This window comes from Pygoscelis adeliae, unplaced genomic scaffold (genome assembly GCF_000699105.1).
Source record: "Pygoscelis adeliae isolate BGI_AS28 unplaced genomic scaffold, ASM69910v1 Scaffold48, whole genome shotgun sequence".
Lineage (NCBI taxonomy): Eukaryota > Metazoa > Chordata > Aves > Sphenisciformes > Spheniscidae > Pygoscelis > Pygoscelis adeliae.
Genome location: NW_008825618.1, coordinates 1,035,891 through 1,059,349, shown reverse-complemented (window position 1 = coordinate 1,059,349; position 23,459 = coordinate 1,035,891). Strand labels below are relative to the sequence as shown.

Below are 23,459 nucleotides of genomic sequence, written 5' to 3'. Positions count from 1 at the left end.
CGATTTTTCTTCATTTCATGACTCTTCCCTCTACCTATGACTTTTCCAGTTTACTTGCAATTTATATATATTTTTGTTAGCTATAAAGGCTCCTTGCTGTTAGATTAAGAAGGCACACAATGGAACTTAGCATCCGTGCACTGAAAGTGAGAAGTCTAAGAGCAGCAGTAGCTAGCTGAATGCTTGACAGTGGAGAAAAAACAAATATGGCAGAGTGGTCCGCCTAGGTCTTACATTCACATGTTTAGGTGAGCTCTCGTAGTTTTCATGTGACTGTTCAAATCAAGATATCTGGGAACAGGATGTTTTTTAGGAATGAATGAGTTTACCCAACTGAGAGAAGAAGAAAAAGAAATCCTGCTCTAGAAAACCTTGGCGTCAGGGATAAGGAGGAAGCACGGCAGTTCATGCAGGTGATCCTTAGTAGGAGAAAATTGAAGAGGATTGCTTGCTACATCAAATGGAAATAGTAGTCTGTGCGCTGAAGAGTGGGAACAAAATCCTTAAGAGGATGAGATATGTGAAAAATTCAAGAGAGCAGGACCCTGGATTCTGGGAAGGAACCAATTTCAAGAGAAAAGGGTAGACAAAAGGTTTGCTTTTATTGGTAGTGGTATTTGATTTTGGTTTTAATAGAATCCAAATCTTTGTAAGGCTCTTTCATTCTCAGTGCCTGGGTGCAGTTTATTGGCAAAGAAAAAGAAATTGAGGTAGCAGCACTTTCTGATGCAAGATAGGATAAAACTCTGTCACAGGGACGGTATTAAATTTGTACTTTATATACCAGGAAGCATAAATGTTGCAGTGTGCGCATATAGGGGATGTAGGAAGAACATGTTAATTATGGAGATAGAAAAAGAATAGCTGGATAAATAGGAATGTGTAGAATTTGAGGTGTTTGTTGCCTTTAAAAATAATCATGTTTCATTTTAATGTAACAAATACTGAGTAACTTTTCTCTTATTTTTAACAGACTCTGAAGGCAGATCCAGAAGAACTGTTTACAAAACTGGAGAAAATTGGTAAGGGCTCTTTTGGTGAAGTTTTTAAAGGAATTGACAATCGGACTCAGAAAGTGGTTGCTATAAAAATTATTGACCTAGAAGAAGCAGAAGATGAAATAGAAGACATCCAACAAGAAATCACAGTGCTGAGTCAGTGTGACAGTCCATATGTAACTAAATATTATGGATCCTATTTAAAGGTAAGATGCTCACAGATGATGGGATTTGATTTTATAAGTAATTCTTTTCCAAGTTATCCAGTTGTGCCTGTTTTTGTTGGCAAGGTTTCAATCAGACATCAGTTGAAGAAAAATATATTTTTGACCTTTCAATTCTAAAGAAAGAATGAATTACTATATTTGTGAATTATGTGGCTGAACTTAATAGGAAAAAAAATGCACGTCTTGCTATTTCTGTACAAAAAGAAATTAATTTAAATAACATCAATTTATTAAGCTCTAAGTAATACCTTTAGATTGTCTTAATATTAGGAGAATGTAACTCTAACTGTTGTTTAAATTCAGAAAATATAACCTAAGTCTGTGTTTGAATTGTCAAAACATTAAAAACAACGTAGTATCAGCTGTTTTTTGAAGCTTGAAAGTTTTTGTCAAGGTTTGATTAGTGGCAAAGCTTAGGTTGCTTTTCAAAGGAGACTGAACCTAACCTTGATCTGAATGATTTAAAAATTAAAAACTAAAAGTTAATTTATTTGCACATTAGCAAACAGCACATTAGCTGTAAGTGAAGCTAATGGAAGGGGTTTCCATTAACTGCCTTCTGAATCTGTTTCCCTTCCCTCCCCCTGCCACATTAATTGATTTCAGGGGTCAGTTTTAAGTGTGCCAAAGAGGTGTGTGGTGGTTTTGTTTTTTTTTTTTAAATTGGATGGATATAGTGATTTATTACCTCTAGAAGGTAGTGAAAATATCTGGAAGCTTTTGGTACTACTTTATTTCTTTGGTCAGACTTTGTCCCTATCTGGGTAGCTCTTTCTTTTATGACAGTGAGATGGCAATCTAGGTAAGAGATTGTTCTCTTGACAGGGTTTGAAGTTACAAGTAGGCAGAAAATACTTTAAAATTAATTTTCAGTCTGCTTTTGCTTTTGTGGAAGCATTCTTTTTATCAGCAAAGACATGAAGGTTCTGAAAGGGGGACCCTGTTTTATCTCTGGATTTCTGAGATTGCCAGTTATTTTCCAAGGAACAAAGGACTTTTTCTGAATCCAGGAGATGCATTACTGAAGGGACAGACAGTTTTTCCTTTCTTCCTTGTGCTCTGAACCAGTTTGCTTGGACACCTTATCACTGAATGGTGGTGCTTTGTGAATGGTTTCAGACCTGATAACCTGTCACCAGTACTGGACTTAGAAGTTACGTATAGTTTAGATCTCAGAAGCATCAGGAGGCACATAATTGAGCACAGTAAATTGGATAAGTTTTTAATCATGGCTTTTATTACTACTTCGGAATTTCTCAGTCTAGGTTTGGTATTTAGGTGAAGTGTGACAAAAAGGCAAAAGTGGTATTTGTCCCCTGGACTGTCTCACTCCTTCAAATCTGTTCATTTTAGAGGAGGAACAGTAAGATCTTATAGGATAAGTGAAACAGAATACAAGAAAAATAGTTAGAAGTTTGTTGGGAATGCCACTTAGTAGTTTTTAAATGTATAATAGCAATGTGGCTGAAAAAGAGAATCCAGTGTCCAAATCTGAACTGAGTGAATGTCAACATTTTGTGAAGGTAGCATGGCAACTGTTGCTTTTCCTAATTGAAGGAGAGAGGAGACTGTAGGGCTCAGCAGCCTGAATGGGTTTGGCTGGATGTGTCATTAGTGATATTTGTGCTTATTGTTGTGAGGAGTACCTTCTGAAAATACTTGTACCTTCCGCATCACTTCTGTCAAGTGGAGTAGCCTCTGAATTTACCAACTTGTGTCAATTTTCTAAGATACTACACTAACAGTGGCTATGTATGACTCCGGTTACATTTGGAGGAAAGTACAGCTCTTTCTACAGCTAGTAGCATGTACAGCTATTCGTGTTTATCCATTACTTCAGTTCTTTGTGAATGTATGTTGTTTTGCAAGACACCTGGTACTATAGAACTTTTGGTCTTCAAGACAAAAAATTCATTTCTTTATGCTGTTAAAAATTAATATGTGGTGGTTATTAGGTGATGCTGAAGTGACAGAATCTTGGCAAAGGAAACATTTTGCAGTTCTATTAGCTTTCTAAAGTAAGGGTTAGGTCTTGTTATTGGATAGTAATAATGTGTCATCATACACACACACACACTTAAAAAGGACCATATTAATGTTTAAATCAATTGGTTAATATTCCTGGCTAAGACTCTAGGCTTATTGGCTGCAGATCTTTGTTGTATTTGCAAGCCAGGACTGCCATATGTAGTTCTAAGGCCCTGACCGTCTCTTAACTGTATTTCTGACAATGTCATAATATATCACCAAGAATATTCAACACGTTATTAGGAGACATTATTTCTTCCATGATTGGACAGTTTAGCTCTAATTACAAGAAAGATATTAATGTTTTCTTACACAATGAACTTCTTTGAAGTAAGCAACTGGGAAAATGTGTAGGATCTTAGGTTATACTGCCAGCCACTGCAGCAATTATTATTCTTTAAAGCCTGTGCAGCGTGATGTGTGCTGACCATGTGTCTGTTGGATCTTGGGTAGAAAGAGGTACCGTTTGTAGAGAACTCTTAAATTGAATTTCCATACATTTATTTTTGGCAGACAAATAGCAATTCCAATAACAATTTCAATCTGTCTTATTTTTTTCCTTCTAACTCTATATCAGCCTTTGTTTCCCTAGGTTTCTTGCATATCCTTTTGTGAGCTAAAGAGGTGTCTTATTATGTAATAACTTTTTTCCTAAGTACTCCCATGTCAGTTGTTAAGTAGGAGTAAGTATCTTTTATGAGAACTTTTTGGTATTTATTTTTTTTATAACAAGTTTCAAGATACTGGAAAAGAAAAATTTCTATCCCATTTGGGACACTGCAGACCTGATGATTAATATTTCACGTCCCTTTCTAGAACGAGTTTATGTAATTGCAGAATACCTGCTCTGACATCCTTTAAAATATTTGACAGATTTTAAGAGGCATTCTGTATTTTCAGCAAAGGTGGTTGATGGGCATTGCCATGAAGACTTTTATATTTTTGAAGATTTCCTAGGTAGACAGAATGTTTTGGGGTTGTGTTTGTTGGTGTGGTTTTTTTTTTTTTAAACATCTGAATCTGTCTTTGAGAAATCTTTGTATTTTTCTTCATTCACTGTTATTCCAGACGTGCTTCAGTTAAGCTACATGATTATACACCTGTTATAAGTGTATAACAGGTCTATAAGGGACCTGTTGCTTCAAATTTTAGAAGGCTTATATAATACAGCTGTACTTGCCTGAGGCCTCTTACTGTTTTCAGATGATGTTCGTGAGAATAGCTTGTCAAGCTCTTGGTGTCTACTGCATGATATACATGAAAGTACAACTTGAAATGAGTATTATTATTTAATGAATTAATGGCAGTTACTTTCCCTAGAAATTTACATTACAAAAAAATACTAATTTTTAGCTACTTTTTAGGGTAGGGTGATATACTCAAATGCCTTGTTAAATTTTCTTAGTCTAAAATTTTTTTTATATCCCAACTTCATCTTTTCAGAAATGTTTGCTTTATGGCAACTTTTTTTTTTTTCATGTCCAGAGACACAGCCATATCTGTTCATGTGAGGTATTACTGCTTTAACACAGTGAGTCTCAAATACAAAGCAGCTTATTGCTTGCATAGAGCAAGTCTTCTGTCCCCTCTAGACTTTCTTTACATCGGTTGTTGAAGGTTTATGTATAATTGCTGTGGTCAGAGTTCATTCAAATAGAGCAATAAGCAGTAGTGAAGTGGGTACCAGTTTAGGTTGTCATCCTGAATATAAATTAATTTGCGGAACATCTTTTTGTCAGAAACCCTAAGGTCTTTATATAAAACAGAAATGCAAATACTTCTTTTTAAAGCCACATTTTTAAATATGATGTCTTCATGTTCCCATTCTATTGGGACAAAGGGCTTTTGTCTGCTATAGGAGATAGTAAGTAACTAGAATGTTGCTCTTAAAGCATATCGCAGTGATGTGGTTTATGTGGGTGCATATATCTAGAGGGATTGCTGTTCCTTATCTGCCATGGTGTGTTTAAAAACCTGTATCAATGTTCCTTGATGAAGTAGGCTTAATAAAATAGGTAGTGACTCTGTTCTCTCTCTGCTCTGGGAACCATATCTATCCTTGCTGTCTTCCAAATGAAAGGTTCATCTGTTCCATCTGTGATCTGATTAAATGCTCCGTGGATAGAAGAATTATAGTTCTTTTTAGATCCTTATAAAATTCATTCATGAAACTTCTCTGGGTCTGTTTAGTTCTTTAGATTTTAGATAACAGCATCCGCTGCCTCCTTTGTAATGGAATAGGGATTCTTTGTGTTTCTTGTTAGATTTGGGTTTTTCATTTTTCTTATAAAACTGTCTGAAGTTGTTTGCTGTCTCTTCTGAGTTTTGCCATACTGTAACTCTTTAAAAGTATTGCTATGCTATTTATTCTAAAAGTTTTTCTGTCTAGGAGCTTGGCAGCTCCTGCTTTTTGCATCTTACTCTGCTTTACCAATTTTTCAAGAGCTTAGTTAGATTTCGTTCTGAAGTTGTTTTCAAGTTGTTTGGAATCTGTTTTATTTCCAAGATTCAGATGCCTCTCTGATAATGTTTCTTCAGTTTTGTTAATAACTTTATTTACTGCTTTATTATAACTTCATAACATTTTCATATTTTTTTGATCTTGGATTATTACTTAGAAATATATAAAAGAAATTAATTTGTCTTGAAATGGTTGAAGAATAAAGTTTCTTGGTATTTTTGCATATATGTATATATGTCACTCAAAGCTGAGGTTAATATTTGTATATGGACAAAAGCTGAGATCAATATGTTAAATATGTATGTATACATTAAGAAGTCTTTAAATTCCCTGTCTTAGACCTCTAGACATATGAATATAATGGTAGAGCAAATGATCACTAAGTTTCAACATCCGCTATAACTAGGTACGGGTGATATTGAACTGGTATTGAGCTAGTCCTGTAGTATGTATTTTAAAAAAAAATTACTGTCTCTAACCTCATGTTTCTTCATCCTTCAGACATATTTTTCTAGCACACTTTGTAGCTTTTGAGATACCTTCTTTTGAACTGTTTAAAACTGTTTAAAATTCTTGACCCGATGAGAATCAGACTTCTGGTTTATTTCCCCAGACAACTTCCCATTCTGTAAAAGTATTTTAAGAATTCTTTAAAAAAAAAAGTATATAAGGAGAGCTAATGCTGGTAAGGTCCTATAAAGGATAGCTGCTGATAATTTTCATTCTAGTCTTTATACCTGTATGGGTTTTTATTTCATGTCTAGGGTACAATATACCTACTGCTGTAAGTCAAGCTGGTGTTTATGTAGACTGCAAGAAAACAGAAAATAGCTTCTGGTTAAATTTTATGAATGACACAATATACCCTCATGAAAAAACCCACACCACTTCTATGAAGTTTGATTAACTGAGCTCTGTAGAACAACGAAGTCAGGCAAATCAAGTCTAGAAATAAAGATTTATTTTTGAAAAGCAATGATTCTGAAAGTAATGTATAGTTTATTTTAGGTAATCAGATGAACATGAGGTTGGCAAGTAATGCTGTGGCTGAGCCAAAATAAATCTTGTATTGGCTAGGACTTTGCTGTACATGGCTGGCATCAGTGAGGCCGTTCTTGGAATAATACAGCCAGTTCACAGTGTGGCTGGAAAACTGTAATGCATTCAGTAAAGAGCTTCAGGAACAGTTTGAGGTTTGGAAAGCCTGTATTCCAGAGAAGGTCTGAAGTTCAGGCTTGGTTTTGTTGGTCCAAGAGAAGGCTTGGAAGTGACTCTGTGTGTATATATGAAAGCTTTTCCATGTTTAAGTGCTGATAGTTCAGTGGTTTCTAACCTGTTATGCCAAAATATGACAAGATGTAATTGCTGAGTGGTCAAGCTAAGCAAATTTCATCTGGTAATAACACACACTTTTTTAAAGGGAAGATAGCTTAAATATTGGAAAAGTTTAGGTGAGGTGGATTTTATGTCACTTGCAGCTATTTTTTAAATCGGTATTTGCTGAATTGAAAGAAGCCTAAGCTTGCACGCCTTAGGAAACTCAAGGACATTAATGTGGATATGTTGAATATTCTTGCCACAGCAATCGGTAATGTAACTTTGAATGTGACTTCAATAAGTTTTAAGTCAATGTCCTTCTGCTTTACAGCTTTAACTGGTTGAACATTTATGAGCATCTCTGAACTGATGTGACCTTAAATGTATGCTGTGGGTCAGTCAGAAGTTAATGAACTTCGTGCATTCTGTTGTCGTTTGATATAGCAGTCAGCCTGTGGCAGGTTACATCGTGATTGTCAGGGTGGGAGAGCAGGGCGGAGATTTTCCCGCTTAACGTTAGGACTGTAGAATCCACTGCAACAGGGCTGCTACCTCAGCACAGGGAGAAGTGAAACGTGTCAGTAGTTTCTTGATGTTCCATCATTTGTGTTGTGTGCCCAGCAGCTAGTGCCCTTTCAGACTTGACTTTTGCAAACCACAGTCACTGAATTTTGGGTGGGGGCTTAAGCACCTTAAATGAGAAAAAGCTGTATCTCTCATTTTGCCTGCTACAACTGCAGCTATGTTGTCATTATTGGATTTTGTGAGGGGTTGAGGTGATGGAGTGCCTTCTCTGTTCTCTTGACCAAAGCCAGATGGAATTTTCTTACCCTGTAGGAATTCCTGCAGCTGAAATGAGAGGGGGGCTGGGACTGCAAATTCTCCCTTATTGCGACAGCGTTGGGAACAAAATGAGGCACAGCCTCCTGTGAGGCAGTCCCTGTTCTGGTACGTTTACTTTTCTTCTGAAGCCCCTGGTAACCCCCTCTGTTCTCACCAGGCAGCACTAGCCTCCAGAGGAGTTGAACAGGTGTTGCCTTCGTGTGTCCATAGTAAATGTGGAACTGACATCTGGCTGGGCGGCCCTGAAAGAGGTAGCAAGAGAGTTTCTGTAATACTTCTGACAGGCTTTCAGATCTAGTCGGTCTACTGATTTAAAGAACAAGTTGAAGGCTTCCATTGATACAGCCCCTATCGGCCATAAATAAGACAAAGGCAAAAGGGTGTGAAAGAACCCATGAACTCTGTCTCTCTAGCACAGGTGGTTTTGCTGTGAGGCCCTGTTTTCATATTTAAAATAGTTTGGTCCCTTACTTCAGAGATGGTTACCTTGCAACTCTGAACCTTTGTTGCCCATAGTCTTTACTACTTTTGTCTTTCCCTGTAGTCATTTGCTATGCTCTTAATGAGAAAAGAGTCCCTTGTTTGCATTGTCTTTATTCAAAGATACTGTTTTGAATTGTGACTTTAGAAACTTCTTATTCCACTACTTTCCTTTAGCAGTCCAAGGGATTATTATCACTTTCTGGAATCTGCATCATATTGTGTCCTATTTTTCTGAATCTATGGAAAAAATCTACCTAGTAAGCAATGGTGACTTCAAGAATTTTCCTGTTCATCAGTGTAATCCGTTCCGCACTGTTAGTCTTTTATGGCTAAATAATTCTTACTGTACAAGTGTATCAAGTCAGGAAGCATCACTAGTATATCTCAAAGAAAACTGAGAGTTCGTAATAACTATGTTTTGTATTACCCAACATTTAAGTACTTAACTATGTCATGTTATTCTGATCTTGTTTTAAATCAAAATTTAGAAAGCTCAATGTACAATATTAATTCTTGGAAGTAATATGTTTGTGTTGTGCTTGTTGTGATGGCCTTAAAAACTGCCTCTGTACTGCTCTGACTGCTGGCTTCTGTATGGTATGAAATACTCTGTGCATAATTTCACATCTTGGTACCTGCCTTTAGGCAGATCTAACAGGTAGCTGCTGCTGAAACAGGCAGCAGCAGTATCTTGTTTCCCGTCCTGCTTTCATGTTCCTGCCATTTTCTTGTATTGGATCTGTTGACTGCATAATGACTTGGTTCACCTGGGAAACAAGTTTCCCCAACGCCTTCTCCTGCCCCTTCCAAAAATAACCTGGCTCTTGAAAAGAGCAAACCCCAAACTCTTGCAGATTAGCCAGTTCAGACCTGTGGCTTCAAAATTGCTAGGTCTGGTGCAAAAACCAAAAAATAATAGTGGGGATGGGTGGCCCCAAAACTGGGAGGTGGGGGGAGAGGGGAGGACCACGGTTTTTGGTAACAGCTTGCTTCTAGATTAGCTGTAGCATGAAGCCTAGTATTTAGTTTGGCCATACAGATCAGGATGACATAGCATTGCTTTCTAACAGTATGTAATATCGTTTATGTCAAGGGTCCTTCTGTATCTGGTGTGTTAACTCCTACACTTGCTGCTGTGGGCCTGTGAGATATCTGAAAAGGGAGTATCAGTATGGCATCTAGGTGCAAGCTTTTTTCCACTGCTGCTGAATGGGGAAGTCCAACTCTGCCTGGCGACTGGCCGCTTCCTCACCCTAGCTGCAGGGGCTGTTTAAACTTTCAGTGAAATGGTGCAGCTCACTGAGTAGGCAGGGGACTAATTGCCTTTTTTTCTGTTCTTCTTTTCTTTTTTTTTTTTTTTTGAGGATGGGGAGGATTGTATGCTGGTGGTTCAGATTGGTCTGAAGTTTTATGGGAGCACACTGCCAATTATTGTTTATGAAACTTCTTCGATCAGCCAGCAGTAATGCTGAAAAAAGCATGTGTGTTTATGTATTTCTGCCCAGGTTTAGCTGGAGTAGTTCCATGGGCTGGTTCCCCATCTTGTTGCCCAAATAGGCTTCCTGGCACAAGGCTTTTCAGCTAGAATGTGACCAATGGCACTATCAGGTGGCTGCCAGTCTATTGATCCGATGTTCTCGTGAACCTCCAAAACACTTGCCATTTTGATTGAAAATTTCTTTCTTTACATACCTCTGTCATAATCTTGTGCTCTTGCATAGTTACTAGGTTTGTGTCATATCTTTAATGTGAACATTAGGTAGTTTGTATTGCTCAGTTAACTTTCTTTTACTTCAGTATACTTCGGCATTAATACAGTTCTTTGGGTCAAATGAATTATTCTAGGTCTTCGTATGGTCTGTATGGAGACAGTTGTATAAAAGCAGAGAAGTTACATTCTTTACACATATAAGGAAATATTATCTTATGGCCCGTTACAAAGCATGTTAATAAGCATTATTAAAATGGTTGAATGTAGAACTTTCAGAAATTGTTATTTGGAAAACATTGGTTAACCTCAAAAATATTGAACTTCAAAAGGAAGGTTCCATGGTGAATATGTTTATGGACTGTATTAGTTCTAAAACATCGCAGTTCTTGTATTTAGGAGCCAGTGTTTTCAACCAAATTCTTAAGGTTCTTACCATCTAGTTTTTTCATTCTACTACTAAATTTGTAAGCTGTTGTATAACAGTTGGGATAAAAATCATCATTTGGAGGTGCTTAGGCTTCCTCCCTCTTTGCTTTCTTCAACAGTTCCTTGAAACAGCAATTTGTAAGAAGGAAACAAAAACATAGGGGAGGACGGCAGAATGGGTATGATGGATGTGAATAGAAGGTGTTTTTAGCAGTAATTAGAGGTCAGGGGAAGAGCTGTAAAGAGAAAAAGTGGAAAATAATAAGGGGTTTGCAGAAAAATTATGTGTTTTGCAGGGATTGGAGCGATGAGCTTGGCAGAAGTCTGAGTTGAAGATCCTGGGCAATTCTAGGGCTGATACATACAACTTAATTAGTAGTAAGAGTTTTGAAGAAGGATTGGCCTATGAATATTCTGTAAAGGAAGCAGTGGAATTTAATAGCAATGTGAATGCAAAAGGTGAAGGGAAAAGAAGAGTGAAGATTTACAGGCTGCAAAGCAGGAAAAAAAGGATTAAACAGATGAGTGGATTGATATTTGTGCAAAGAAGCAAATTTGAGTGGTACCTTTCATTTTGAATTTAATTTGATGTAATGGGTAAACAGGAACAGATGTAAGCATTACAGCAGTTATTTTTTGGACAGTGGAGGTGAAGGGGTTCTTGTGCCTCATATTTTCTGTTGGAAGTTTGTTTCTGGTCTAGAGAGGGGAGTAATTCATAAACCCCCTGAGTGTTATTGATGTGAACTACTCCAGTGAAACAGGTTTAAGACACGTAGGTGCAAGTAGGGTGACATTTTGTTGGGGAAAAAAAAAAATTACTAATCTCAGTATTCATCAGGTGCAAGGTTCATTTGTTAGTTCTGCTTTTGTTGTAATGCAATTTATCTGGACGAATGAATTCTGTAAACTAACACTGATTTACTTTTGCTTCCAATTTTGCATTTTGGGACTTTGTACAGTTTATTAATAACCATTTGATGTATATCTCAGTAAAATTCAGTTCCATATGGAGCATTGGTTATGGCTTGCATTTTTGTGTTTCTTGCCTTCTCTGTGACTATCCGTAAGAGGTGAATAGACAAACTATTGGGATTGTCATAGAACCACGTAAGTCATCTTCGTGTGCCTCTTTAAATGGACTTCCTGGGAAAAGGTCTGCCACAGATTGCAGTTAGGTTTTTTTCTCCGTGAGGTAATGACTCGATAGGCATGGTTATGAAGTAGTTATTTGCCCGGTGGACAGAGAAGGGGGGGGATGACTATTGTCAGCCCCACTAGGTAATAAAAAAACTTAACAGTTAAAAGGATAATGATTGTAAGGGACAGGATTTTTCACTCTCCCACCACTGTTTTTTGAAGCGAGAAAAGGGAAAATGGCTGTAGGCAGGTGGGAAGAGGAGAGTATGGACTCGCGTACATTTAGTGTTCCAAAGAAGTGGTTACCCACTCCTTTAGGAAGTTGAAATGTGTACAGTTCTTCAGTTGTTGTATAAGCTTCTTGTGTTTACTAGCTAGGAACTGGTTTTGCAGCCAATACAAGAAATATGTGTCTATTTGCTTCTACTGTAATATACTTCAGTAGAAGAGGTACAAACCAAGATTGCCCATTAGTTTGCAGCTCTGGGAAACCATATGCTTAATATGACATGCCTAGGCTTGTGACAGCTGGGCTATAAAGATTCATTTCTACGGTGGAAGGGCATGTGCCCAAGGAAATGTGCCAAAGAGGCTGTGAATATGGACACTGTTAGAGATGACTCACACTAAGGAAAACATGGAGCTCGTGGCTCTAGCATGTTGGCATGCAAACACAAGTCTGCTGAATGTTCTGCAGAAGGAATCTTTTATCAGTACTGTGACAGAACTTTCATTGTTTTTTTCCTAGCGAGTGGCTCTGCAAGCTCTGTTACAACTAGCTTATGGCAAAAAGAATGCATTTAAAGATTAATTGTATACTGCTGTGGCAACTGCAAGAAGTAATTGTTGAAGAGTGACTGCTGCATTAGATTGTAGAATACATTGACTAGTATGTATGTCTAGAAATGAAAATGTGATGTATTTTCTTGAGATCTGAAGAAAGCAGGAATTTCAGAGTGTTGGAAAATGATTCCAAAGGCAAATAGCGTTTTTATACATAAACACATGCCTAAAATACTGTATACTGAGGTGGTTCTGCTTAGTCTGAAAAATCATGTTGCCTGTGTTTTTCATGGAGTTCATAGTGTCCAAACTGGAATGAACAATTCTTCTCTTTCCTTAGTCTCTGTTCTGCATTGGCTACCCAGCAGATGCATTTACTTTTTTCTTTGTGGTTGAACATGTTAGATGGCTGACAAACCTTGATTAAAGGACATAAATGCGCCACATGCAAAACCACACTGATTTCTTTGATTTCAGGGACCTTTTGGCCAGCTTGCAGTAAGGACTTGTGTTTAGAAGAGAACCTTTGGGCTCATCTGTATCTCCCTCCCCTCAAAGGGATGGCAGCCCGAGGACAGCTAGCATTCATCCTGACGCCAAGAGACTTCAAAGGAGGTAAGCGCCTCAGAAATGCTCCCCAGACAAAATACTTCTCATCAGTCCTGCACCCCAGCGTGGTAATATTCTTTAGTACAGCATTACCATCTCCTAAAGGTTTCTGTTCATGGCTCCTTCATGAAAATTTTTTGAGAACTCTGTGAGGCTTCATCAGCTGGTTGCAGCCCCCTTAAGATTCATGGAGATGTCCATTGCTATCAGTAATCCTTGTCCATTTGCTTAAGAATGTGCCCCCAATGTAAGGGAAAAAGACATTTTATACTTCCTGGGTTTGTACTTGAACGTATGCTCCCATCCTTCCCTTATTTTGTTTTTCATATTAGGCTCAAACTTGAGCTTTTCTCAATTCATGATCCTTAAGGATAAAGTCGGGGGGTGGGGGGAAACCAAACCCTGCTTGCCTCACACAGTTTTAAAAGGCTTTTTTTTAAATGGATCTCTGAATGATTCCTTAATATCCAGATGATTTCCACCTAATTCTTTGTGTGTTTAAATTTCTAGTGAGCGTTATCCCAGAAAAGTTCTGTAGAAGCAAATTATTGCATTTTATTCTCCTGGAGGGAAATTCATCCTTAGGATTTTTTTTCTTGTAAGAGGTGCCACCTAGATGCAGCACAGCTGTTTTTGTCTTCCAAATGCCTATGGAATAATTATTTAGTAGAAAGAGCAATTTAAAATAAACAGAAGTTTATCTTGACATCAGAAATTTAAACACAAAAATCCCATATTAGCTTTTTTAATTTATTCTTATTTTTTTATAAAAGCAGACTTTTCAGGGGTGATTTCCACCCCTTCCCCACCCACCTTCAGGTCACTGAAGGTATGAATACTCAGCTATAGATCTTGCTTTTCTTGTTCTTATTCCAGTAAACATTATATGAAACCCACTAAGAACATGACTGGAAACATAAGGAAGAACTTTCTTGGGGTTTTGTTGTTTGTTTTTTTTTTTTTTAGTGGGAATATTTGGGAGTGTAGTAGATATGTTTGCTGAACAGATTTTAGTTTTTTTTCCCTAAGGATGTGGATTTGGAGAGCATAGTTGGCACTCAGATCATAAGCTGTATCTGTTACTAAGTCCTGTATGACTGCAGGTACCCTGTTTAACAACTTCTGCCTTGTTTTTTCCATTTATGATGACAGTATATTATTTAGGTATTAGTTTGACTTCTTTAAACCTAAGTAAGAGCTTTCTGACTATGTAGAGTACTTTTAATAACTGCCAGCTAGCTAGCCTCCTTATTGGGCTCTACCATATAAATACAAAGGTTCTGTAGATGGTAATTTAAGTATGTTGAGGTAGTAAAGAAGTGGATCGTCCTATAAAATAATATCCCGCCGAATTCTACACTTACATAGCTTTGGAAGAGATTTCCCTATGGATATTATGAACAACTTGCAGATCCTCTAGACTTACGTTTACAGGTCCTGGCTATGTTGATAGAGTAAATTAGCTTGGGTTTTACTTGACTTAATTCAAATGTTTGGTGGTTGTTGTTGGGTTTTATGGGTTTGAGGTTATTCTATTTGTTTGTTTTTGTGTTTGGTTTTTTTTGTCCCCCAAATGCTGAGATTTCTTTTATAGTAGTCAGCTTCCTTAGTTTCATTGGAAAATTTTCTTTTGTAATCTTCCACACTTCATATGTTGTATGTTGTTCAGCTGTAGGAATTTGGATTTCTTTTCTTAATACGTAGCTTTTCCACAGTGTGTTATTTCTATACCCCTTCTTCTGGTGTTCAAAGAGGCAAAACAAATATTCCAATTAAAAGAAGGAAACTTTCAGAAAACTGCAAATCTTTTTCTGGGAATTTGAGGGGGGGGGGGGGGGGGGGGGGAAAAAACCCCCTCACACTTCCTTTTTATCTCTGCAAGGTATTACTGAATGTGCCAAAATGAGCAGTAGCACACTGCAGCTTGTGTAAATCTTACCAAGTTCATTCTGTTCCTGTAAAACAAGCTAAATCACAAATATAGTTTATTTTTATTAATGGGTTGCCCTCCCCTGTGAGCAGATGAGAAGAAAACAAGGGCACCTTTTATTTCCTTCATTTGAGCGGCATTTTAGTGTCAGTGAAAGTGGAGGTGGTTTTGGTTTTTTTGTTTTGTTGGGTTTTTTTGAATAAACTTGGTCTTATGCCTACTTCTCTAGGAATTCAGCAAGAAAGACTAGAAACAGGGCTGAGAATTGTTAGAGTTCTTTCTAGTATAAAATAAAATATCTGTTGATGGACATACATTCTGATAAAATGAGAGACCTAGCTATAGGTGGGAAGTGTTATATTATTTGGAGGCTCTGGAAGTCATGAAACACTTAAAGAATTCCTTTCAAAGATAAATGCAGTTTTTGCTTTGTCCATTTTTCCTGGAGAGAACGGATATTCAAAGCAATATTCTTTCTTTTTGGAGCCTTTCAAATTGGTAGTAAAATTCAATCGTTCATTTAAGAAGCAAAATCAATTTTAACTGTTCTCTTTAATAGTATACCAGATGATCTACTTCAGCATGGCTAGATTTTTGCTCATGCTTTCTTGATGAATAGATTATCTTAATTTGTATTTCATAACATCTGCTTTTGCTCCTGTTGCACTCCAAAACCCCAGAGCAGGATATTAATTTCCAAGGTTAAAGATGGCTAATTCACTTCAGCTGTTGGTGTTTCAGTTATTTTTCACCTTTCTAAGAACACTGGACAGTACTTGAAGACTCTGCTCTAAACATGGATTAGTTGTGATGGGATGTGGGAGGGGGAAGGGGGAGAGAGGGGATGATTTGTCCAGAGGGTGTCTTTGGTGGCTAAGGCAACCTGGGTGTCTTTAGCCTTGTTCTCTCATAAAATAGTTTCTCTTGTTCTTCAAAGCCAACAATTGTCTTTCCATGCCGTCTGACTTTCAGGTGCTCTGAAACAAGTGTCTTTAGGAAATACTACAGTTTGTTTTTATTTAATGAAATCTGTAATGACATAAAAAAATAGCTGCCCCCTTTATAAAATGATACACCAATCTATGCAAGCTTGTGTTGTAGTAGTAGGTGGAAATAGATGGAAGAATGTGAGCAGATGAATAGCTTGTCAAAAAAAAGTTCAAGTGAAGGATTAACTACATGATGGAACTCAATATGCTTCCTAGGAAGTGTTGGAATGATGATGGCATTCTTTATTCCTTGTAATGAGGCTGGAGAACTTTTTGTTCATCAGATATGGAAGAAAAATAGTGCTTACTGAGATTGCCTTTAAGAACAAACTATACTGTCTTAGAATGGTGGTGTGAATTGGCACTGAAAGATTTTTTTTTTTCTTTTCTTCTTTCTCCTGACTCGGTCTTCCATGAAGACGGTTCCAAAAGCTTGTAAAAACATTATAGCCTTTCTTGATAGCTGATTACATGGTCACGGGACCCTAGGTATGGAGTGGTAGAATCGGGTTGTCCATTTGCAATGGAAAGGGCTTGATTATTTACGACTTACCCAATTCTCTTAGCGTACTCATGGTGTTCAAATTTTGGAGAAACTGCAGTGTAAATAACTTTCTTTTGTGATCAGTAATTCTATCCTTTGTCACATTCCTTCTGTCTGTTATTATATGACATTGAGCAATCCAACTGGCATCTGGATAGGCTGTTTGAAGTTCAAGGGTGCATTGCTTACCTTCTCTGTCCAAGGATTGCATATTGGAAAGAATGGAACAAAAGCAGATTGAATCGCATACCACTATCTGCAGTGTTAACATATGGCAGCACTGGATCTAGTTCTGATTAGATTTAAATTGAACCAATAATATATACAGGTAATATTTATAACTAGCCAAGAAATGACAAGAATTGAGGCCGTGAGGTAGAGCTGTATGTATTTCTTGCCAAAACCATGCATTTGCTGAATAACAGTAATTGCCACCTTGTACTGTTGAAGAACTCACTTTTGGCAAATGGTATCTGTTCTAATACTAATCTGTGGGTCTAGAAATTGAACAGTCAACTAACAACTGGAAAGTTTGCAAATCCTGATAAGTTTCAAGGATCGAATGGCAATACATCAACTCATAGGTGCCTTCTCTCTAAAGCCCAAAATAATAATTTTCTTCTATATGTATTCTTTTTTATGAAAGGATAAACTCCAGGGAAAGGGCATTTAAAATATTTCGAAAGTCTTGATACTTCTTGATACATGTTTTCAGATTCGAGACAGTTGGCAACATTTAGCGTTGTGGAAAGGTTTGAGTTTGTCTAAGAGGAGCCGGAACCACCAATGCATAAATGCCATTTCCTGTCACTGCATCATTTTTTCTGCTTGATCTGTATCTTATCTCTGTGTATGACCTCACAGATGTCCATGTGAGTTAATAAATAATGAGAACTCAGATGCCAGGGTGTGCCTATTCTTCATCCTGTATAACAAGACAGTGACCTATTGTGACTTGTTGTTGAAAGGAGATGGTGAATGAATAAAATGGTGCCTGAAGCTGAACTTGATGATTGTGAGGAAAGGAAAGCATTTTGAAGAATTTGGATATATAAGCGATCATATTCCTTAAGGTGTATTTCTCTTCAGTTAATCATTTCTTCCTCTTTTTATGGGGGGTGTTGGAGTGATAAATGTTTTCAGATTCATTTTAAACAGGTGGTTTTGTGCTTCTGTCTTCGGTGGGTTGCACAGCTTCTTTTGGGGCCGGACCAGTAAAAAGTGGGGGGGGGGGGGTGGTGAGAAACCATCTTTGGCATTACGTGATTCTGCCACCTGGTGGCCTTGTCGAGCAGCAAGGGCTTCAGATGCATAGTTAAAAGCACAGGTGTGAAGAAATCCTGAAAAAACTCCATCTTTCCTTCCAAAACAGGGAATCGGTGGGCAAGATTGCTTAAAATAAATATAGAAGACAAGTTCCATGATCTCTGCGTCACGTTTTTCAAGTCAGGCATCTAAGAATCAGTGTGCAAGTATTTGAGGAGCTTCTGGTTGCTACAGCTGTCAGACTTCCCTGGGTGTGTTTATATATGAAGTTAACAGAAGACAAACCTCCACGAGGAGTGGTAACAACGTGTAGCTACTTAGAGAGGTTATCCTGTTGCATACATTGTGTATCTCAAGGTTCTTGTAATCTGGTTTCTTATGCTGGAGAATCAGTATGAATATTAATACTAAATTTATACCAGTGTTGAAATGTAAGTCTCTCTCTGGCCCATATTACTTTGGCATATATACCAGTAAAACTGAAATTTTTATTAAACAAAATATCACACATCACAATATGCAATGCATATCAGTTTTGGAACTAGTTTGTTCTTTTCAGATTAGTTGAGGTTCTGTCCAAGGTATTCTGTTCCTGTTTTTCGGTTCTGTAGGTTTTTCTACTAATCCAGTGACTGTAAAACTTTTAGTATATAGATCAACTTAAGCTGGTTCTTATTTCGATTAGCAAATCAGTTGTGTTATTTCAATCAAGTATGTAATTTCTAGCTTGTGACTGTTGACATAAATTAAAGTGCTTGTAAATGTAGATTCTAAGTGGAATTTGGAGATGGCTTGTCTCCAGAACTAAACAAGCCTTTTATACATATTTATAAATACCCTCTATTCTGCTGCTAATTGTGTACCATAAATTTAAGATGGGAAATACCCTTTCTCACAGTAAACTTGAGGTGGGAAATTCTCTTTCTCACAATAGGTGGGGGGATTTTATTTCACTTAAAAACAAACGTGCTCACTGTTGTACTACTGTTTTCACATTGCATTAGTTGACTTCCTTGATTTAAGAATTTTAGTTAAATTTTAAATTACTGTACAGGTCACTTGGTGCTCTTACTTCCGAGTCCTTCTAGTCCTTCTCTTTTGTGGCTCTGTGTTATGTTTTTCTCTGCAATCTCTCCTTCCCTCAAGAAAGATGTTTTAGAAACATTTTCATCAATACATACTGTGGCTTGATTGCTTTAGGTCAGTCTCTCCTGTATAATATCACAGTGCTAAGAAATGTGTATGTTCTTCATGATTTAAAAAAAAAAAAAAGCATCTCTAAAGATAGGCCTCTGCATGTTTATTCAGATGTTTTATTAACTTCATAAGGATTTATAAACAAACATTTTAATCTTGATTACTTATTTCTGTATATGTCTTCTATACTCCTCTGATTTTAGTTAAAATGTACTTCTGAGACTTTAGAGGAGTTTTTTGGTGGATGGCCTTTTTTTTTCGGTGTATAGTCCTTGATTTGTACATATTAGGAGAAGTTCTTTACCTGCTGTAACTGCACTTACTTTACAAATACTTTCATGGTATAACAGTGACTTAATGGAGAATACTTCATTGGAGGTAAAGCTGCTATTGTAAGGTTTTTGTGTGGTTCCACAGTTAAAATCAGAAGTCAGACCTCAAGAAGAGCAACCTAGTTTGGAAAGGATTCATAGAAACTCTGCCTTTCTGTAACAGAGCTTCTTTTAGATACCAAAGCTGTTCCTTTCCATGTTTCATGGCATCAGAAGAAAACCTCTTGTTCCTACTGTGAAAAAGGAAATGTTCCATGTACCCTCATTAATGTGCTCATCTATGTTTATACAGAAATAGTAATCCTAAATTTGGATTGATGACTCACCATGGCTTCACTGTATTTGGAAGAAAATTCAATGCTGTGTTGTGACTGATGCTTAAAAGAAGAAATCTGGTCTTATTTCAGATCTTAAAATGGGGCACTGAATGTTGCTAGTCTCAGTACATAAGCGTAGTATCTTCTTGAAAATATAAGTGATTATGTGTAATATGTAATTACTAATCTAGGCTATGGAAGAAAATTTAGTGCTTTCTGTGTTCTGTTTGAGAGAAAAAGTGGGGAATATGTACAGAAGAATGTGAGAAGTACAAGCAAAAAAAGAATTTGGGCAGCTTTAAAAAGGAAAGTGACAGTAGGTGTTAGGGAGTGTGAAGCATGCCAGAGATGCTCGGAAAGGAAGGAAAGAAGGAGGCATGTTGCTCTGGTGTTGCCAAAGTCAATTGATAGTAGTGCTCTACTTGCCTTGTGCTGTTGTCACAAGGCATAAAGTAAGTATATATAGGTTACTGGCTCTAAGGTAGAATATGTACTAAGCGATTCATTAAAACTGTCTCACCAAAAGCATTTCTTTGCATTTTCTTGTTAAGCAATGTATGCAGATTTTAAATAAGAAAGCTAAAAAAAAAATTCTAGCAAGAATTAGTTAAAGGTGATACTAAGATTCACTACAACAGTAATTACATCTGTTCAGATACTTCATATGAATGATGAAAACTTGAATGAAGAAAAAAAACCAAACCCAAAACATCCATCAAGTTGAGTAATATTTCTGTGGCAAGGGGGAGGGGGAACCATAGGGAATTAAAAATCACTTTGAATCTAGGGCTACAGATATAAAGATGCCATAATTGTAATAGGTTGCTATTGCTTAGTTTCACACTGGGATACAGATACAGTTATGTGTGTGTCCCCTAACTGCATTTCCATACTTTACTTGTCTAAAATGTAGTATTACTGAGTTTACTGGATCCATGGCTTTTATATTGTAAATTTAGACATGTGGCCCCAAGCAGCTGATGATGAAAGTTTCAGGAGCAAAGACTGAGCAAACCAGGAAAAGAGTTGAAAAGGATAAATGATAATTTAAAAAGGCTGTATATGTGTATATACATACACAATTATATATATACACACACTATATATATATATGTCATTGTATTTGTAGTTGTGTAATTGTGTTACATGATTGTGTAACTATGTAATTAAAATTATATTCTTAAATTTTTTTTTAGTTATTTTCTACTACCTCTAATTTCTAATTTTCAGCTGGAGAATTTAGTAGCTAGTTTTACGGAGAGTTTATCTTTTGGGAAATTGTATCTTATTTCAAGTTGTTAGCTCTTTAAATCCACGAGGTAATCGAGATGATAGAAAAGGGAAGATGCATCTCTTATTGGCTTCTTGGTGAGATTTCCCCCCTGCTCCCGCCCCCCCCATTTTTGGGAGGATCAAGGGGTTTGTTTGTCCTACCTTGTTCTTTCCCACCCAGGCATTTCCACTGAAATAAAAAGTAGTGATACAGTTTACATGTTTGTGTCTAAATTACTATTAAAATTAAAAGTAAATTTTGCAGGCACACAAGATTTGAAAATTCAGGGAATTTCATGCAGCTTTAAAAGACGTGTTATCAGGCTGAAGCAAAATATGAATATAAAATTTTGATTGAGTTTAGGAAGATTTCTGAAGATGAAATGACTCACTGTAAGACACTTCTCAGAAGCATACTTGTTCTGGAGCTGTTAGGACCTGGAGCCTTGAAGGGACAGGCAAAATCTGAGAAACTCTTAGCGGCAAAACAAGTATTTCAGTACTATAAGGGACTTTCTCAAGATGAGCTATAATTCTTGGAATGTCTGTGGTGTCTGCAGAAAGTAAGCATAATCAAAATGCTGTATGTAGATACTAAGATGGGGGGAAAAGTGATTTTAAAATATAACCTAAAAAATGTGTTCTGGCTCTCTTAAAATGTTTTTAACAAGACTGTATTTGTCAAATAATATTAGTTGATTCCTGAAGAAAGGTATCTAAATGTAGCTGGATCTGTGTGTTAAAGATAGTGGTTGATGAAGGAACTCTAATCCAGGGTCTCACCTAAAAATAGTACAGTTTGTGGAACTGGAGGTAGGTGGGAAGGGCTGTGTGCGTTTAGCTACGGAAGGTGCATTCTGAGACCAGAGAGGGGACAGATGCAGATGGAACTACAGCTACAGTAAGGACTAAAAAGCTTAAGTGAGTACTAAGAGCTAAAATTCTCTAATCCCTCAGGGGATTTAGAAAAAGTTAATTTCTACAATACATTTATCACTTTTCTAAAAATGTTAATCCATCTTTATAGATGAGTATTCAGAGTCTTACCTGCCATGGCTGTGAGTTGCGGTTTTTACATTAAGTTTTATTTTGCAGGATAAAGTAAATGAATATTTTTGCTATTTATGTGCTCCTTGCTCTAAGAGACCCCTACGTTTTTATGCTAGAAGTCTTGTGAATGTTTGGTACATAGAGTTAAAACTAACAAACCATAATATAACTTCGTAATCATAAAAACTAAAACAAAACCCACCATATGTTCCATGCAGCAATTTCATTTGAATATTTATCTGGTAGATTTATAGCCTTGCTTTAAAACATGCTTCAAGGCTGGTACTGCAAGGAAAAGGTGGACTAACTGCTTCTCGTAGTGTATTTGGGAATAAGATGCTGCAAACAGTGGAAAGAAATGATTGGGTCCAGTCTCTTCTTAATACAGCATATTGTATATCTTGTGTGAAACATTCCTATAATATGTATCAAGCTTTCCCTTGAGAATATAGTAGCTTGATTTTTTTTTTGTTAGCTTTTGTTTTACTAGCTAAACCTAGCAAATGGCTATAGTAATCTTAAATAATCTTTATTACTAGTTTGTTTCATCTTTCTTGAACACAGTTGTCCAAAATTCTATACCATATATCAGATGCATAAGAGAACACTTACTGGTATTCTTCCTTAGGTCAGAGACAGATGACTGTTCAAGAAAATGAAACAATGCAGGGATGCGAAGAATAGATTTTAAATTACATTCAACCTAGACAGGAGTCAGGCTTATTAAAGAAAATATTTTGGAGTATCTGTACAAATAAAGATAATCAACAAAATCAAGACATTTTTTCTAAGGAAAGGAAACATTTTATGTAATGTAATTATTATTTGATATTCTGAATGTCTATAATCAGAGTTTTAGAATGTAAGTTTATCCTCTTCCATTTTCATTGAGTGGCCCCTGTCTGTCTCTTTCTTGTCTCAGAAGATACTTTTGCAAAATGTACTGAGGAGTGTGATAAGAACAACTAGGTGGGTGGCTTTTGGGAGTTAATATGCTGGTGAACTCAGATGCTCAGAATACTTGTCCAGTTCTAGTTGGCATAAAGGCAAGAGGTTTCCTTCTGCTACATGACTCTGGTAGGGATTAAAATAGAATAGACTATTTCAGTTGGAAGGGACCTATGACGATCATCTAGTCCTACTGCCTGACCAACTCAGGGCTGACCAAAAGTTAAAGCATGTTGTTAAGGGCATTGTCCAAATGCCTCTTAAACACTGACAGGCCTGGGGCATTGACCACCTCTCTAGGAAGCCTGTTCTGGTGTTTGACCACCCTCTCGGTAAAGAAATGCTTCCTGATGTCCAGTCTAAACCTCCCCTGGCACAGCTTTGAACCATTCCCACGCGTCCTGTCACTGGATACCAGGGAGAAGAGCTCAGCACCTCCCTCTCCACTTCCCCTCCTCAGGAAGCTGTAGAGAGCAACGAGGTCGCCCCTCAGCCTCCTTTTCTCCAAACCAGACAAGGCTATGAGGTCCTCAGCCGCTCTCCTCATAGGACATTCCTTCCAGCCCTTTCACCAGCTTTGTTGTCCTC

General features: G+C 37.1%; 1 protein-coding gene across 1 annotated transcript in view; it reads left to right on the top strand.

Moving 5' to 3' along the window:
- The first annotated feature begins 976 nt into the window (after positions 1–976).
- The window catches only part of STK24 (serine/threonine kinase 24), a 45,317-nt gene continuing 22,834 nt past the window's right edge, over positions 977–23,459 (top strand). The window contains exon 1 of the mRNA XM_009333331.1: positions 977–1,204. The gene's annotated coding sequence lies outside the window, so the exon portion shown is untranslated. The remainder of the gene's footprint in view (positions 1,205–23,459) is intronic.